At 44.2% G+C, this 19,803-nt stretch overlaps 1 protein-coding gene and 1 long non-coding RNA gene across 6 annotated transcripts in view; both read right to left on the bottom strand.

Annotated features, from left to right (window-relative positions):
- The window catches only part of AMN1 (antagonist of mitotic exit network 1 homolog), a 145,535-nt gene that overhangs the window by 66,048 nt on the left and 59,684 nt on the right, over nt 1-19,803 (bottom strand). The window lies entirely within an intron of this gene.
- Nucleotides 3,684-5,017, bottom strand: LOC128560779 (uncharacterized). Its single transcript, XR_008373152.1, has 2 exons — nt 4,627-5,017; nt 3,684-3,982 (listed from the first exon to the last, which is right to left on the bottom strand). It is a non-coding gene; the product is annotated as an uncharacterized LOC128560779 (long non-coding RNA).

Raw genomic sequence — 19,803 nt, 5'->3', positions numbered from 1 at the left:
ACAAAAAAGCCGGGCATTGTGGTGGGCGCCTGTAGTCCCAGCTGCTCTGGAGGCTGAGGCAAGAGAATCGCGTAAGCCCAGGAGTTAGAGGTTGCTGTGAGTCGTGTGAGGCCATGGCACTCTACCGAAGGCCATAAAGTGAGACTCTGTCTCTACAAAAAAGAAAAAAGAAAATGGCAGGAACTCCTTACTTAGACAAAAATAAAGGTCAAAAGCCTTTACCGAGTATTAAAAATTCCTAACGGCTACGCCCACACAGGGCCTCCTGAGAGGTCAAAGAATGAAAATAAAAGATTACTCTGAAATGTGAATGAAAGGAAATGGAGTCCAGGTTCGGTATGGGCAACAGCAGCCTTTAATCTCACCCAGGTGCGGGTGAGCTGAGTTCCAGAAGGAAGTCAGCATGTGAGTTAAGGTGGATGGGGATTTAAAGGGTCGGAGGAGTGGGGACTGGCACATTCCCTCTTTCCTGGGTAGGACATTCAATGCATTTATTTCTTCTGGGGTGAGTTGGTTCTTTTGGGCAGATCCCTCCACTACACAAGCCTTCACCCAGGACGGATGAGAGATCAGACTGGCAGTATTAACCCAAACTTTAGGGGCTCATAAGTGACCTGTAGCCTATTTCACTAAACAATTGTATGTAACAACAAAAAGATAACCCACTTTTTTTGAGAATAGTTGCTGCTACCTGTGATATTTTACAAGAAACTGAAAAGTTGACACATAAGCAGAAACTGTTCATAGGGCACCTTATGTGTTATCCTTACTAGAACAGAAGAGGGGGCCTATTGGCGACTTTCAAGACAATGTACACTTTAAATCCTGCCACCTTCCAGTCCATAGACTCTCACTCCCCAATTCATGACTATATTTAAATTATTAATGAAGTATATTCTAGCCAGCCGTATTTAACTAATCAGCCCTTGTCAAATCTGGATAAAGAATTCTTCACAGATGTAAACAGCTTCATAGAGAATAGACGGTACAGTGGTTGCCAACCAACAGTAATTGAGACACAAGCCCTACCTGCTGAGATGTCTGTCCGAAAAGCTAAATTAATTGCATTAACCAGAGCTTTATATCATAGAAATGATAAACATACCAATATTTATACAGATTCTAAATATGCCTTTTGGTGATACATGCTCATAGAGCTATTTAGAAAGAATGAAGATATCTTACTTCTGAAAATAAATTAAATATGGGCCTTAGATTCTTGCTCTATTAAAAGCAGTTTTGCTGCCTAAGAAAGTAGCCATTATACATTGCAGTGGACATCAGAAAATGGATGTTCATATTTTAAAAAAATGGTGGATCTAAAGGCAAAAAGGATAGCTGGACAAATAAATTGCTACCTGATACTAATTCCCCGTCTCCAATTAGATAGGATCCCTGATGTTTTGAGAGAGAGCGCGCCGAATCCTAACCACTAGACCACCAGGGAAGACATCCCTGATGTTTTGAAAAAGATCTAGAATGAGCTAAAGAATGAGGGCTCTGGAAGTATAATAATCAAAAGTGGCTCACACAGATGAAAGGGAAAGTCCTCCTTCCTAAAACTCTTGTCAGATCAATACTTGAGCGGATTCATCAAGGTATTCATTTTGGGCAAGATACCACCTTACAGTAGATACAGCCTCATATGGCTGGACCCAACTTTCAGGAAACTATTCAAATGTTGCAGGAAGACAAAGCCCAATGGGAAGAACGAACAGCCAAACACCATGTCTAAAGAGGAAGGGCTTTGTTTTTTTTAGAGACAGAGTCTCACTTTACACCCTCAGTAGAGTGTCATAACGTCACAGCTCACAGCAACCTCCAACTCCTGGGCTTAGGCAATTCTCTTGCCTAAGAGGCTGGGACTACAGGTGCCGGCCAGAATGCCCAGCTAGTTTTTTCTTGCAGTTTGGTCAGGGCGAGTTCACCCACCACCCTCGGTATATGGGGCCAGCACCCTATCCACTGAGCCACAGGCGCTGCCCAAAGAGGAAGTATTAGGTAATTGCCCCAGAGAAAGCCCCTCCCCCGGAAAGCTCCTTCCTACTTTCTACAAACCAAGATTAGCTGTCTCACTCTTATAGTTACAGCTCCTCTCTAAGCACAGAAAGTTGTCCTCTAAATAACAGGGAATTGCCTCCCAGTTGCAAAACTTACCTCATCTCCTTGTCCTAATTACTCGCTGAAAATTTCAAACTTCTGGCCTGCCCCTAATGGTTCTTCCAGCCAGAGCAGTAACTCCTTATTGGCTATTCTACCATTCTATCACCATTCTAAGACTTCCCCTAACCAAACTTATATAAAGGGGCGTGGGATATCTCTCTCTCTCTCTCTCTTTCTCTCTCTCTCTCTCTCTCTCTCTCTCTCTCTCTCTCTCCCCCTCTCCCCCTCTCCCCCTCTCCCCCTCTCCCTCTCTCCCTCCCTCTCCCTCCCTCTCCCTCCCTCCTCCCCGCCCCCACTCTTTCCTCTCTCTCTCTCTCTCTCTCTCTTTTTCTCTCCTCCTTGGTACCTTTCTCATTGGTCAATTTGAAGCAAGCTCTGCAGCATCCCTCCCTCGCCAATAAAAACCTTTCGTATCTGCTCGGGAGGCTGAGGCAAGAGTATCGCGTAAGCCCAAGAGTTAGAGGTTGCTGTGAGCCGTGTGACGCCACCGCACTCTACCCGAGGGCGGTACAGGGAGACTCTGTCTCTACAAAAAAAAAAAAAAAAAAACCTTTTGTGTAAGCCTTGGTGGTCTGTGAGATCTCTGCCGGTCAAGTGCCTCGCTTTCAGGAAGGGCTTTATTTCAGCTGGGAGCAATGGCACAAAAGAATTCAAAATGGCTGCACTCCCCGGCTGGCTCAGTCTTCTCCTTTTTAGCCTCAGCCAAAAACTTCTGGCCCACAGGTACCTTTCTCATTGGTCAATTTGAATCAAGCTGGAGAAACTGGCTCCAGCTTTTACAGAGTCACAGGCTTTTACAGAAGGGTAAGCAAACATTAGTTTCCGGGTCCCAGGACGTTAAGCTTCTACAAATTCCTAAGAACTTAGTCATCCCTGGGAAAACCTCACAGGTGTATCCTTGGGGTCTCCTTGAGAAGACCTCTGTTCTCTTATACCTTACTTTTTCCAGGAATCCTCTGTCACCAACAGAAGCTCCTTGAGATTCACAACCATTCATAAAAGAAAAAACCGATGAAGAGTGACCCGAGAGAAGACTGACAGGTAGACTTTACATGATGTTGCAAGTCCTCCCAATTTCTCATTACTTGCTGGTTTTTGTCGTCACTTCTTCAGGATGAGTTAAAGTTTATCCTACCAGGTCTGAATGGACAACAGAAGTCACTAAGGCCCTTTTATTTTATTTTTTGAGACCGAGTCTCACTCTGTTGCCCCAGGCTAAATTGCTATGGCATCAGCCTACCTCACAGCAACCTCAGATTCCTGGGTTCAAGCGATCCTCCTGCCTCAGCCTTCCAAGTAGCTGAGACTATAGGCACCTGCCAGAATACCAGGCTAATTTTCCAATTCTTAGTAGAGAGGCGGGGTCTTGCTCAGGCTGGTCTCAAAGTCCTGACCTTGAAATATCTTCCCACTTTGGCCTCCCAGAGTGCTAGCATTACAGGCATGAGCTACTTCCCACAACCTACTTAGGCCCTTTGGAAAGAAATTATTCCCAGCTTTAGACTTCCAACACTCCAAAGTGATAACAGAATAATCTTTATTGCCAAAATCAGTTAAGAAATACCAAAGATTTTAGAAATTGATTAGAAACCGGGTGGTGCCTGTGGCTCAGTAAGTAGGGCGCCGGCCCCATATGCTGAGGGTGGCGGGTTCAAACCCAGCCCCAGCCAAACTGCAACAAAAAAAATATCCAGGTGTTGTGGCGGGCGCCTGTAGTCCCAGTTGCTTAGGCTGAGGCAAGAGAATCGTGTAAGCCCAAGAGTTAGAGGTTGCTGTGAGCCATGTGACGTCCTCTACCTGAGGATGGTACAGTGAGACTCTGTACAAAAAAAAAAAAGAAATTGATTAGAAACCACATTCATCATTAAGACTCTAGACTTTTGAGAAAATTGAATAGATAAATAAAACCTTTAAAAAAGATCCTAAAATTTGTCAAGAGATCAATTTAACTTGGGACAAACTGTTATCCCTTGCCCTGCTGAGAATTCAGGTAGCCCCCCCAATAAATTGACAATTAGCCTCTCTAATTGTCATGAGAGACCATTCCTGAGAGCCTTTAGCCAGCACTTAATCCAATGATTTTCTGCCCCCCAAGATAGAGGGCAGAAAACATCTTCTCTAGTCTGGGGAACAGAGTTAAGTCTCTGTCTTAAAAAATAAAATTAAATTAAAAACTTCCTTATATACGCCTTTAATTGAAAATTTTAACCCCAGGACTCCTTGTACACCCCTTAGTTGTATCTTTGCCCTGCAGAAACAAAGAAAAAAACTCCTTGGGGTTGGGCGGTGCCTGTGGCTCAAGGAGTAGGGCGCAGGTCCCATATGCCGGAGGTGGCGGGTTCAAACCCAGCCCCGGCCAAAAACCACAAAAAACAAACAAACAAAAAAAACAAACTGCTTGGGCTTATGATTGCTTAAAAACAGCTAGACAATGAGAGACACATATTTGTTAAGTTTTCTTACCATGCCCTCTGGGTCTCTAACAGATCTGAAGTCACTTATTAGACTATTAACGAAGAGAGTTTTGGACAAAGACTCCATCCAGCAAATTTCCAAACAATATCTCCCAGGGGAAATCACATTTAGAGATGACTACTTCTGTGGGTACACCCTACTTCCCTGGTGGAGAGGGACAGAGTCATCAACACGTGCTTTGAAACCTATGCATAACCTTAAAAATGATTGCTGATAAAACTGTGTTAGGAATATCTGCTCAGCAAAATCTCTTTAAACTACTTAGGTCAAGTGGTTCTTTTTTGTTGTTACAACATTTTATTATAAAAGTAAACATTATCTTTATAGAAAAAGAAAGAAAATAAAAATCACTGATAACTCCATCACACTGAAATGACCATTTTTAATCTGCCAGTATAGGTTTAGTCTAACATTTCTGAAATAATATACACTTACATAATTGTTCTGCTCAAGTTCTTCATAACCACATTGCTCTTAATTACATTTTAGCAAAACAAGGGAATGTTTATGTCATAGCTAATTTTTCAGGCTGTACTTACATAAATTCCTCCACAGATGTTAAAACACATGTTGATAAAAGTAGATAACAGGCTTCATGGTTACAACAGGTTAATAGAAATTATCTAAGAATAAGAGATTTGTTTACAAGACTATTCTCTTGGCTCGGTGCCTGTAGCTCAATGAGTAGGGCGCTGGCCACATACACTGAAGCTGGTGGGTTTGAGCCTGGCCCGGGTCTGCTAAACAACAATGACAACTGCAACCAAAAAATAACCGGGCGTTATGGTGGGTGCCTGTAGTCCCAGCCACTTGGGAGGCTGAGGCAAGAGAATCACTTAAGCCCAAGAGTTTGAGGTTGCTGTAAGCTGTAATGCCATGGCACTCTACCAAGGGTGACATAGTGAGACTCTGTCTCAAAAAAAAAAGACTATTATCTTGGGTGGTGCTCATGGCTCAAAGGAGTAGGACACCAGCCCCATATGCCGGAGGTGGTGGGTTCAAACCCAGCCCCAGCCAAAAACTGCAAAAAAAAAAAAAAAGACTATTTTCTTAAATTCTTCAAAATACCAGCTCTATTGTTTTCAAGATCTTAAAATTTGGCTTTTCCTTTTTACTATTGATTTTCTTTCTTTTTTTTTTTTTTTTTTTGTAGAGACAGAGTCTCACTTGATGGCCCTCAGTAGAGTGCCATGGCCTCACACAGCTCACAGCAACCTCCAACTCCTGGGTTTAAGCGATTCTCTTGCCTCAGCCTCCCGAGTAGCTGGGACTACAGGCGCCCACCACAACACCCGGCTATTTTTTTGGTTGCAGTTTGGCCGGGGCTGGGTTTGAACCCGCCACCCTCGGTATATGGGGCCGGCGCCTTACGGACTGAGCCACAGGCGCCGCCCAGTTGTAAGTCTTTCATTGGCCTCCAGGCATTATTACCCTTTTCTATTGGTCATTGATCATTGTCTTTTTTTATTGGTCATTGGTTACCTAGGTTACTTCATGTCCACATTATTTTCCCTTTCTTGGTGAGAACTGATGCATGGTGAATGTTCCTGTGGGCCCTGCAGCCTTGTTCAGCAGGCAGGCCAGGCTTTCCTCCCATCCCCCTCGAAGCCCCTTTCTTTGTGTCCCCTCTCACATATTTCATAGGAATTTTCAGTGTTCACATTGTGATGGAAGCAGGCTGCTAAGCAGCCTTGAACTGGCAGCACAGTGAGTGTAATCTCAGCACCTGTAGCCTAACAGCCGCAGTCACAGAAAGAGCAGAGAATACACAGGTTCTCAGTAAGAATCGCTGACCCGAATTGTGTAACCTTCTATTCACTGATGTATTCTCTTTTTGAGATTTTTTCCCTCCCAAGAATGGCAGAACCTTCTTACGATCCTGAGATAACAACAGAGTTTTACACCACCTATTTGTCCAGAAAAGATGAGATAAACAATATACCAGCATGGATTGTGTCTAAGGACCCACTGAGCCTGTGCACAAGGCTAAAAGAATTGGACGATATTAACCCCTAGTTCAGTATAATACTAAAATCCCTGCTCAGAGAGAGGATTATCCAACGTTTTTCCTTCAGGAGATACATGCACTAACATGAATTCTCACTGTGCTTACATAACCTGTGCTCCACCCCAAATGCCTAATGATGTTCACTCCCCTCATACATTATTTATTTCCACCTCCAGAAAACACCTTGACCCTGTTGGTCAGGAAGATAGTATAGATTTGAGGCAGTCCACGCCTCCCCTCTATGACAAATCCCTTATTCCTTGACAACCCTTGTTGTCTCAATAATTGGCTTTCTGGTGAGTGAGCAACATTAGACTCTCTTTGTGAGTTCCTTAACATACTAAGATCTCCACATTGGAGTCACAGGCTATGTCTTTGTGAATGCATATGAGTGAGAATAAGATAGAATCAGTCTGTTAGCGGAATTTCTTTCTTCAGTAGGTCCTTGGTCTCAGGGATTCTAAGAATGAACTCACAGACCACAGATCAGGGGTAAGACAGGATTTATTAGACAGAAAGGAATACAGAAAGAGTAAAAGGCACCAGAGCTTCTGGCAAAGGGGAAGACCCAAGTTGGAAGTCTCCTTCTGGGTCCTTTGTCTAAGGGTATATATTGTCTTGAGAATTATAATTGGCCAGGACTTGGTAGGTGGAAAAACACCTTTCAAAGTTAATGAGCATATTAACAAATGAACAAATGCAGTCCCTCCAGCTCTGGATAAAATGATAGAGTGTTCTCTGCATGAGATTGCCCAGGCCTAGGAACCTGGGGTCCCTTGTCCAGCTTTGAATGGAGGAACCCTGTATCAAGTCAGGTTAGGGCAGACAGGACACAGCTGGTCTGGTCGGTTTAGTCCTAAGTGACCTTCGCCTTCTGTGTCCCATTCTTATTGCTTTGTAAATTTAGCTCCCCCCTAAAGATGCCCATCTTGAAAGCTTAGGAATTAACTTTTGAATTGGAAATGTTGTAATAGATTGTCACTGAGTTGTGCTGATTATTATTTAAAATAACGGTTATTGTGGTCTTTGTTGTGAACCATTATGTATAAAACTATAGTTTGGGAACTGGAAGAACAATCTTGGAGAGGCTACTCTCACTGCTCTGCAGAATCATTGGCCTTCTGACAAATAAGCTTGGTGTACCTATCCCCATCTCTGCATATTGGCTGAAGTGATAGTTAGCCAGACCTTCTTCTCTTTGGTAACAACTGGAAGGCAATCAGACCCGAGACATTTGTCATAACACTCTTCTGCTTTGCCTAGGACAGGAACTTTGAGCACCTTATGCATTTGCTAACACATTTATTTGCTAATCAGCATGGATGGGATTTTTGTTTTGTTTTGTTTGTTTTTAGACAGAATCTCACCTGTCCCCATGGTAGCATGCTCTGGTGTCATAGCTCACAGCACCCTCCAACTCTTAGACTCAAGCAATCCTCTTGCCTCTGAAGGAAAGCACTACCAAATCCAAAAGGGGGGGGAGAACCAGCCATGTAACAGCACCTCTCGCCCCCTACCATGAGAATGTGACCTGTGGCAGCACCTCTCGCCCCCTACCATGAGAATGTGACCTTTTGTAACTGTTCCAGGAGATAGCCCCGAGCTGAAGCAGATAAAAGGGCTAAGCAAATGTTTAACTGTTAATCTTGTCTTAAGACAGCTGAGTAATGAACCAGAGTTCATCTTATCTAGAAAGCCCCTGCTATGTCTGCTACCCCTCCCTACTTTGTGGTTAAAGCCCCTGCCATGTCTGCTACCCCTCCCTACTTTGTAGTTTTTGCCTTTATAAGCTTGTAAAACCTGCTGTTCGGGGCTTGACTCCTCTGCTCCTGAGAGAGTTACGAGCTAAGCCCCAGCATGCTGGAATAAAACTCTCTTGCTAATTGCATCAAGTGCCGTCTCTTGCGGTTGATTGGGGTCGTCGTAGTCCAGGACAGAGTGGGGGTCTTGTCCCAAGTCTTTCACCTCAGCCTCTCGTGTGGCTGGGACTACAGGCACCCGCTGCAGTGATCTGCTAGTTTTTCTATTTTTAGTAGAGACAGGATCTCACTCTTGCTCAGGCTGGTCTCAAACTTGTCTGAACCTCCCAGAGTCCTAGGATTACAGGAAAGATAGGATGTTTTTTGTCTGCCAATTCCTAATGGAGTGTGGAACAGGTGTTCTTCCCAGAACACCTCTGCTGGCAAGCAATACATGAATGCCCAGATAAAAGACCCACGCGGGTCTTCCAATTTGGGAATTTCCCCCCTTCCACTGCCAGAGCCTTGGTTACCCTTCTATGTTCTCTGCAAAATAAACTCTCTGGGGTTTCATTCTTGAATCTCCAGACCAAGGACCCACACAGAGAGTAAATAGAGGTCACACTCTGATTCCCCTTTGAGGTAACCACTGAAGTCTGTGCTTCACGTGGTGCTTTTGAGTATCATTTGGGATAATTTATGTGAAAGCACTTGACAAATGAAACTACATACACATGTGAAACTTTGTTAATATTGTTGACCATTTTGATACCAGAATTTCACTCTTCAGTAGGTCCTTGGTCTTGGGGATTCGAAGAATGAACCCATGGACCACGGATCAGTGGTAATATAGGATTTTTATTAGAAACTGGAAAGGAATACAGGGTGGTCCCTGTGGCTTAAAGGAGTAGGGCGCCAACCCCATATGGCGGGGGTGGTAGGTTCAAACCCAGCCCCGGCAAAAAAGGACCAGAGCTTCTGGAAAGGGGGAAGAACTCAACTGAGGAGTCTCTACATGGGCTCTTTATCTAGGGGTATTAGGTCTTGAGAATTATACTTGGCCAGGAGCTGGTAGATGGAAAAACATCCTTTCGAAGTTAATGAGTGTATTAACAAATGAATGAATGTAGATCTTCCTCCTCTAAGGCAAGGTTATTAGGTCCTTTATAGTCTTTGTCGCTGAGAAGGGATTAGGGTGTGTGCTCCTACTCAAGGTGGAACCCCCCAAAAAACCATCTCAGGCTGCTTTGTTCATGATCTTATCAGAGCCCAGAGGTTGTGTCCTGAAAAAGGCTTTCTACTTGTGTCTGAAAATGGGGGTCTGACCTTTGAGCTCACCTGGGCCTAGAGAATGGGGGGCTCCCTGTCTAGCCCTGAGTGGTGGAATCCTGTACTATTTGACCTTGTCTGCTGCTTTTTGATACTGTCAGAGTTTAATATCTCAGAGGTCTCCGACAAAGGACTCTGGTATGATCCCTGTGCTTCTACCTTCTTTACATATAACCTATTCTCCTGGTTTTCTGGGTTGGAGAATTTGCCAGAAAGAAACAGGAAGGAAGGAAGCTGCTTTATGTTCCAACAAAAGGTTTTGAATCTTTCCCTTTCTTTCCTGGTCCCTTTTTAAAGCATGTTTTATATGTTTCAGGGATTCGGTGCACCCAGCAGAGGTAAGCCATGGGAAGGGGTGTGTGAGTGGAGGCTTTGGGGAGAGGCTGCAGAGAGTATATTGTGACATTATGAGGAGACAAGGGGCGTGTAGCAGGCTTGGGGCAGCTCCCTCCCTCTCCCTGTGCAGGGCCAGCAGGCCCTCCTTCCCTGGATCTGGTCCTGACCACAGCTTTTTGCCTCTTGTCTTCTGCAGCCCCCTGCGCTGAATCCCGATGTCATCCACTTTCATCAGTCGTTATGTCCAGGCCCTGTCTGTGAGGTGTGCCACAGAACAACTGCTGAAGCCGAGCCACTGGTGTCCCAGGAGTCCCTGGAGACTCTGCTCGGTCTGTGTCCTTTTTCACTGCATGATCACGCACTCTGTCCTCCGTGCTCTCGGCAAGCCCTCCCAGAGACCCGACACCAGCTCCTCGCCCTGGACCTTCTCCACCTTCAGCCTCAATTTTCCCACATAACCAAATGACCCCTTACCTGACTTCCTTTCACCCTCACCACTGGGTGTCCCTCTGCCACCTGAGCCTTTTCCTCCCTTGGATTCCAAATTCCCGGTGACCCTTCCCCACCCTAGCCACTTGCTTTCCCCTCTCCCACCACATCACGCTCAGGGAACAGATCCTACTCTCTGACCAGAGGTCATTTTCTCTCTGAACACCACCTTTTTCTCTGACCACAGCCTTTCCCAAGGTATTAACCCCTTACCAAAGTCATCCCTGGCAATGGATCCCACCGATTCATTGAGAAGGGACACAAAGAAAGGGGCTTTAAGGGGGATGAGAGGAAACCCTGGCCTGCTGAACTAGGGAGTCTGGAGGGCCCGTAGCAATATTTACCACTCAGTAGTTCTCACCAAAGAAAGGGAAAAGAAGGTGGACATGAAGTAACGTAGGTAATCAATGATCAATGAAAAAAGTCAATAATCAATGACCAATAGGAAAAGGCAATAATGCCTGGAGGCACAGAGAGGCCAATAAAAGACTTACAGGCTCGGCACCTGTAGCTCAATGGTTATGGTGCGGCCACATATACTAAGGCTGGCAGGTTTGAACCTGGCCAAGACCAGCTAAATGACAATGACAACTGCAACAGTAGCCGAACGTGGTGGCGGGCGCTTGTAGTCCCAACTACTCAGCAGGCTGAGGCAAGAGACTCACTTAAGCCCAAGAGTTTGAGGTTACTATGAGGTGTGACACTACAGCATTCTACTGAGAGTGACATAATGAGACTCTGTCTCTAAATAAATAAATAAATAAATGAGTTATGACCAATTTCAAGTGGAGAAAGAGGGTAATTTTACCTCTGCACTGCCTTGCGTCTCTGTCTCTCTCACCTCTTTGCTTCCCACTCTCTTTGGAAGTGGTCTAAAGTTTCTCTTTATTCGTAAATAAAATTTCTCTTTGTTGCACTGGAACTTGTATGGGTTACTTTTGCTTTCTATCATGTTGCCCATGCTATGCTAATTTTATTTTCAGTTCCACTCACTTTTGCTTTTGATTCCTGCCATGCCTCAGTTGAACTTTCTAGCTCTGTTCATAACTGAAGAACCAGGACTCTTAACTCCAAACAGTTTTTCTGGTGTTGCAAAACCTGGGAGAAAAACTTCAACATTTTTCCTGGCACAGTAGCCTCAGGAAAAAGACCCCAGAGGAGCCCTGCATTCCCCACACTCCACATTGCATCCCAGGTAAGATGGTGGAGCACCTGTGTCTGCTGAGTGCAGTCCTGGTGAACCGGCATCTAGTTCATTGCACACGGCCAACCCTGTCTCCTTCACCCCCCGCCAGACCGCAATTTAACTGTGACTTAATCTAAAACGATTTCCATCTTATCGAGGCCTGTCCTGGAGATGTCCTCTCCAGATAGGGTTGACAAATTGTCCACTTATCTACCAATAATTAAAGGCATTAATTGTAAGACTTTCCAAGCCTTGAAATTTCAGAATTCTCCTGGTGGCAGCCTCATGCTGAGGACTTGTTCCCCTTCAACTTGGCACAGTGTCATTTCAAGCAAGAGCGTCTCGCCCTCCACTCTTCTGAGATTTCTTCTGCCAGAGATCCCGCAGCCAACCTGTGGAATCTGGTAACCTCTCCCTTCCCAACTCTGATGTTCTGGCACTCTTGGAGAGAAACATCTGAGTACAAGTGCCACTATAGACTCTCATGGATTTTTTTGTTTGTTTATTTAAAGGTCAGAGCAACAAAAATCTAGAGAATTTGGTATTGAGCCAATCCAAAAGCTTCCAAGAGAAATGCTCAGAAATGCTTCCACTTAAGGATGTGAGGAAAGATCAGAGATACAGCCTGGAGAGTGGCCCAAAAGATCATCCATTGAGTGACCCAGAAAGGTCTTCAGGTAAAGGTCTGGGGTCTAACTCTGAGAAAAATCAGGAAAGTCACGTGGTGAGTCTATCAGGGAATAATTCAAGCGTCTTAAGGTGAGCCTAGGCCCGAAACAACTGGAAGATGCCCTAACAGTACATTTGGGCAAGAAATTTGAGGACATCAATGAGGGCTGGATCCCTGGGATTATGCATAGTTCATGGCGTATAGTGCCTCTTCCTTAGAAATCCCACAGGCAAGTAAGACGTGGAAATGTGGGCTCAGTGCCTGTGGCTCAAGCAGCTAAGGCGCCAGCCATATATACCTGAGCTGGCGGGTTTGAATCCAGCCCAGGCCTGCCAAACAACAATGATGGCTGCAACCAAAAAAATAGCCAGGTGTTATGGCGGGTGCCTATAGTCCCAGCTACTTGGGAGACGGAGGCAAGAGAATCACTTGAGCCCAGGAGCTGGAGGTTGCTGTGAGCGGTGATGCCACAGCACTCTACCCAGGGCAACATCTTGAGGCTCTGTCTCAAAAAAAAAAAAAAAAAAAGACATGGAAACGTGGCATAGTTGTATTGGGACCACTGCCTACATACTTCCCAGGAGATTTTCTTTCTTGGCTCTAACAAACAAGCGATGTGGGAAGCCCATATTAAAAGTTTTCAGATGGGCTGGGTGTGGTGGCTCACGCCTGTAGTCCCAGTGCTGTGGGAGGCCAAGGTGGGTGGATTGTCTGAGCTCAGAGGTTTGAGACCAGTATGAGCAGCAGTGAGCCAGAGTAAGACCCTGTCTCTACTAACAACATCAAAAACAGCCAGATGTTGTAGTGGGCATCTATAATCCCAGCTACTGGAGAGGCAATGGGAAAGAGCATTGCCAGAGGAAGAAGAAAATGAACAACAATAACAAAAAAAAAGAGTACTTCAAATGAAGAAGAATGAACAAGAAGCTGAAATTAAAAAAAATAATAATAATAAATTTTCAGACAAGGATGAGATGGGGTCTTTCCCCCAAGGTCCTAAATCATACAAATCTTTAACTTGAAAGAGGCCGCATCCCAGTCCTTTCCCCTTTCCAAGTTTGCCTCTTTACCCTACTTTATCTCTGAGGTGGATTCCAAACATGGGATCTTCAGGCCCCTTAGGAGAAGCTCTAAAGCTTTTCATGAAAAAAAAGTGGAAACAACAAATTCAGTTATCAGCCTGGATCATCCCCTCCCTGCCTCCTCACCTGCGGGGAAAGGAGGGCAGGGAGCCCCAAGACAATCACTGTCTGATACTGTCAACTTCCTTGTACCGAATGCCAGGTTCATTTTCCCTGGTTCTTATCCCAGTACCGAACAATGGCTTATTGAGACTGAGTCAACTGAACCACGAGCAGACCAAACAGATGAAACAATGAGACTGACCAATGCTAGAAGGCCAAGCACAAAGACTTACTAAGCAAGCACAGTACGTTCTGAAGGGGAAATGGGTCTATCTCCATGAGTGCACACATGAATTTTAGCACACACAAGTTTTTTTTCTTTCTTTTTTTTCTTTTTGAGACAGAACCTCAAGCTGTCACCCTGGGTAGAGTGCCATGGCATCACAGCTCACAGCAACCTCCAATTCCTGGGCTCAAGCAATTCTCCTGCCTCCGCCCCCCAGGAGCTGGGATTACAGGCACCCACCAGAATGCCTGGCTATTTTTTGGTTACAGACATCATTGTTGTTTGGTGGGTCTGGGTTGAATTTGAACCCACCAGCTCAAGTGTATGTGGCTGGCACCTTAGCCGCTTGAGCCACAGGCACCGAGCCTCACACACAAGTTTTTATATGATATACGGACTTGTCCCTCCTTTCTTCAGGTGGAGTTTCCATTTCCTGCCTTGGGTGATTGACAGGTTAGAGTTACATAACTGTTCCCGTTGTGCAGGTGTCTTCCCATAATCCTTCACAGAAACCACTTGGCCCCCTAAGCTGTTTTGGTAATTAGATGGTAATGAACCCTGCGTTAGTTGAGGACTCTGGAAATCCTCTTGTGCGTATGCTCAAACCCCCTTTTGTGGCCTTGATCGTATCTCTACTTTGTAGTTTCTCTACCCCTTTCTGATTGGTCAATCCTTGGAAACCCCTTACCAAAGACTGAACCAATGGTCAGTGCTTGGAAATCCTCTGGACAAGACATCTCTTCCTTCTCATCTTTATCCCTACCTAACAATACTAACCAGGAGTTTACAGAGACCATCCAGACAATTGGGGATGGCAGGTAGACTTTTCTGCTTCCACCCAGCAGTGTAGATGAAGTGAGTCAGAAACAGACGGTATTAGCTAATTGATGTGCTGCCCGTGAGGCAAGCTGGGGTTGGGAATGAGCCAACAGATGAGAAAGTGAGTTCCAGTGAAGGAGTAAAAAAGCTTCAGGGCCAAAGGGTGAAGAATTCAGAGCATCTTTCCCACTTTCCACATGTCCAGGGAGATATGTGAGGCCAGGGAACTCTGTACTCTTCTATTACAGTCTAGTAATGACTTGCCAACTAGCGCATGAGAAAGCTCCCCAGTAATAAGTGTGGATGTCAGTAGTGCAGAAACTACCCTGACTGCTGAAATTTGCCCACCAAGATTATCAGATTCCCCAGATCCTAAATTGTCTTAAAAATCAGATGTTGGGTGAACTAAAGTTTAAACTGGAGAACAGGGAGCATAGCCAAACTCAAAGCCACCCCACTGACATGTCCCCAGCCTCAGATAACCTGGCTTCCGAGGCCTTACTGACTCATGCCCAGGGCTCTCCAGTGAGAACCTGGCAGCTCCTCGGGTGCTGCAATGTCCACTTGGAGGACAGAGGGATCAACATGGAGCAGTGGCAAGACTTTTGGGTCCCTAAGCTTGTCAGGAAGAGAATTTCTCACAAGCTGCAGAGAAAGTGAGGACTACATATTGTATTCTTACATCACAGATTAAGTGGGACCTTATTAGCAAAGCTCCTAGTTCTTGATTTAATTTAATGTGTGTTGGAAACCTAGTATATAACATCACCTGTTCTGCAGAGACGAATGTATTGTGGCTAATGCTCTCAAGAAGTTTACAACCATGCTAAAACTACGAAACTATATCCAACCAAATAAAATGTGTCCTAAAGGGCGGCGCCTGTGGCTCAAGGAGTAGGGCGCTGGTCCCATATGCCGGAGGTGGCGGGTTCAAACCCAGCCCCGGCCAAAAAATCACAAAAAAAAAAAAAAAAAAATGTGTCCTAAAGAGCCCAGCAACACTATGGCACTTGGTTAAAATAGATTGATTAGAATATCCCTGAGCCTGACTATATATTTAAAAGGATACACATAAAATTATTAACAGCAAATACCTGTTGGATGGGATTAGTAGGAATGAGAACACAGGAAGACTTTTGCTTTTTAAGTGTCACCAACATGAAGATAGTGGGGTATTTATTTTTAGTATTTTTTGTTTTTCAAGTAAAAACATAGAAAAAAATCATGGTCCCCCTCCTCCTTTTTAAAAGCCATTGATATAGCATTTCTCTGACCCTCCTGCAATTGCCACATCTCTTTCTGACAACACCCTCCCTTCTGCCACCCTCTTTCAGTTAGAAGGACCTTCATAATTACTAATATATTGGGGTCATCTGGATGATCAAGGATAATCTCCCTATCTGGATGTCCTTAACTTAATCACATCTTTTGTCATTGACATGTCCCAGGGATTAGGACATGGACATCTTTAGGAACAATTATTCTACCTACCACACCTGGAAATTGAATTTATAAACATATCAGTTAGGATTGCACTTGACTGCTTAAAGAAATAAGGGGTCTCACTTTTTTTTTTTTTGGAGACAAGGTCTCACTTTGTCACTCTTGGTAGAGTATCATGGTATCACAGCTCACAGCAACCTCCAACTCCTGGGCTCAAGAGATTCTCTTGCCTCCGCCTCCCAAGTAGCTGGGACTACAGGTGCCCGCCACAACGCCCAGCTATTTTTTTTGTTTGTTTAGAGATGAGGTCTTGCTCTGGCTCTGGCTGGTCTCAGTACTCCTGAGCTCAGGCGATCCACCAGTCTCGGTCTCCCAGAGTGCTAGAGATTACATGCGTGAGCCACCGCACCTGGCCAGAAGTGAGGGGTCTCTTTGTCTCCTGTGCCAGGAAGTCTGGAATAAGAAGCCCAAGGCTGATGTGGCACCTCAACAAGGCCATCAAGGAAACGACTGCTGAGCCTCGGGCATCATTTGTGTGTTCCAAGCAGGAAGAATGACGCGGAAGAGGCAGTACTAGCAAAATTCAATTTACATTATTTTTATTTTTATTTTTTATTTTTAGTCAGACATGAGTCATGGAGCTGCCCTTACATGAGTCATGGAGCTGCCCTTAACTAAAAGGAAATCTGAGAAGGTCAAGTTTCTAGCTTTCTTCTTTCTCTACAAAAGGAAGGAAAATTGAAATAAGGGTTGGAATGAGTGATAGGGGAGCTAACCTATGAAATGACAGCAACGAGCAATCTAACAAATAATCCAATTATTAAAGAGTAGGTCCTCCCAGCTACTCGGGAGGTTGACGCAAGAGAATCGCCTAAGCCCAGGAGCTGGAAGTTGCTGTGAGCTGTGTGATGCCATGGCACTCTACTGAGGGCAATAAAGTGTCTCTGTCTCTACAAAAAAACAAAACAAAAACAAAAACAAACAAACAAAAAGAGTAGGTCCTAGGTGTTGGAATTTAATGGACTGTTTGCTACGTGTTGGTTGGTCCCCAGTTCAAAACTGATTTAAAAAAACAATGTATGTCCCAATATGTTCCCTACCCCAATTTACTTAGGTTTAAAAGATCCATAGTAAACAAGGCACATGGCTGGCAGCAGCGGCCTTCTGATGTCTGGCAACATGTTAGGTGTAGCTCCTGCACCCTTCCACCACGCAGGCACGCTCAGTTGCAAGAGATGAGGTTGAACCCAGCGCAGAAGACCTGTCAGGGCAGCCACCCTTTCCATCACCTGCCTATGTGCGTCCTATGCTTGTTGCACAGTCCCTAGGAGTTGAAGAGCCAAGTCACATGCCTCCCGGTGCAGCTGCAACTCATCAATCAGTGGCTTCTGTAAACCAGGTACAGTCTGACCTGCTAACACTCATGTTCGTCTTCAACACATTCTGGGTTGCTGAGTGGCAAGAAGGTAAATCTAAAGTCATATCCCCAGGGACTCTGGGTCTTGGGTAAGAGTTCAGACCAGCTGAAAAGCCTTGTGTGAGCTAATAAGTATTATCTTTTTTCCTTTAAAATTTAGAACGAATTGAGAGAAATATAGGAGTCAGAGAAATGAAGATCAAAATATCGCCTTAATAAAGCTGACTGGAAGACGTGGCCAAGTTCATCCCCGGAGCACAGCTAACAGCATGGGCTTCCCAGCAGTGGCACAACTGTGAACAGCAAGCAGCCCCACTCCCTGCAAGACACAGGTCTAGAAAGGCACAGGAAGGACTGAGCTCAGTCTCTTTTCCCCAACTTGTGTGGTTTTCCACTGTTTTTGACCACGAAACCCTCACTAGCTGTGGCAGCTTGTATTAGTAATGTAATTCTATATAAGCTGGAGACTTATATTTACATATTTGGATGCCATGAGGATTAAATGTGAAAACAAACTTAAAGGGTCTGGTATGCAATAGCCACAATAAATCCATGCCTTTCAAACTCATGTGAACCTCTAAGAGAGTTTGGTGGTCTTTTTAATGGTTCAGGGCCATCGCTTCTCCAACCCCCTTCAGCAGATTTTACAAACATTTACAATTTTCTTGTAGGCTGCCCATTTCACCTCCACCTCAATCTCAACAGCCTGTCTGGAATGTTACAAGAGAATGTCAAGGAGACAGAGATACCAAGCTTGCAGAGCCTTGAAAAGCTTTTTGGTTCTTGTGATTCATGAGGGTCATGATGTCATAAGCTTGACTCATAAGAATAAAATTTTGAAAAAAACATCTTGCAACATTGATCAAAAATGTCCTTAGGATTACACCCTATCATCACTGTGTGAGATACTCGGAGTGACTTGCTGGAGTGATTTTAGGTTGTAATCTCTGCTGCTGAAATTCTTTATAATCCGACAACGTTGGAATTGAAGGTCACATCAGGTAGTTTATCTTCTTACTGTGGGTTCCTGGTATGCTGTGGAAAACAGCACATCCAGTCATTGTTTGAACAACTAACAGGATCAGAATGCTCCTGGTTTGTCCTGGTACCAAAGATAACGGTTTCAAATTTTTTTGTGTCTTCTTTCCAGCTAATAATTCAAATATCAAGGTCAAGGTTATACTCAGCTACAAATAATTTATTTGTAGAATCTGAATTATGTCTTAATTATGCGTCTACAAAGCATTCTAAATATAACAAAACTATAAACATATCAGCCATCATAACAAAACTATAAACATAAAACACCACCAGCCATAAACGTATGCAATTACAATAATAAAAACAAGAGCAGCAATTTGAGATGAGGGAATATCAGACAACTTGAAAAGATAGTGTTAGGGTATTTAGGACCAAGCCTTATATCTTTCATACTGATTTCTGGAAAAGAATGATCCCTTTATATATTTTTTATTTTTACTCTTCCTTCATTTCTTCTTCTCTGTCATTTTAAAACTTCTTTTTTTTTTTAGATTTTTAAAATAAATATTTTATTTTTTTATTGTTATATCATAGCTGTGTACATTAGTGCAATCAAAGGGTACAATGTGCTGTTTTCATATACAATCTGAAATATTCTCATCAAACTGTTCATCGTAGCCTTCATGGCATTTTCTTAGTTATTGTATGTAGACATTTGTATTCTGCCTTTAGTAAGTTTCTCCTGTACCCATTCTAAGATGCACCGTAGGTGTGGCCCCACCCATTACCCTCCCTCCCCCCTAACTTTCCCCCTTCCTTCTCCTCCCTTGGCCCTTTCCCCATATTCTTGTGCTATAGTTGGGTTATAGCCATCATGTGAAAGCTATAAATTAGCTTCATAGTCAGGCTGAGTACACTGGATACTTTTTCTTCCATTCCTGAGATACTTTGCCAAGAAGAATATGTTCCAGCTCCATCCATGTAAACACGAAAGAGGTAAAGTCTCCATATTTCTTTAAGGTTGCATAATATTCCATGGTATACATGTACCACAATTTGTTAGTCCATTCGTGGGTCGATGGGCACTTGGGCTTCTTCCATGACTTAGCAATTATGAACTGGGCTGCAATAAACATTCTGGTACAGATGTCTTTGTTATATTGTGATTTTTGGTCTTCTGGGTATAAACCTAGTAAAGGAACTATAGGATTGAATGGCAGGTCTATTTTTAGGTCCCTAAGTATTCTCCAAACATCCTTCCAGAAGAACGTATTAGTGGGCATTCCCACCAGCAGTGTAGAAGTGTGCCCTTTCCTCCACATCCATGCCAACATCTCT

This window comes from Nycticebus coucang, chromosome 12, assembly GCF_027406575.1.
Source record: "Nycticebus coucang isolate mNycCou1 chromosome 12, mNycCou1.pri, whole genome shotgun sequence".
Lineage (NCBI taxonomy): Eukaryota > Metazoa > Chordata > Mammalia > Primates > Lorisidae > Nycticebus > Nycticebus coucang.
Note: the sequence above shows the minus strand (reverse complement) of the source record. Positions and strands in the feature narration are given on the sequence as shown.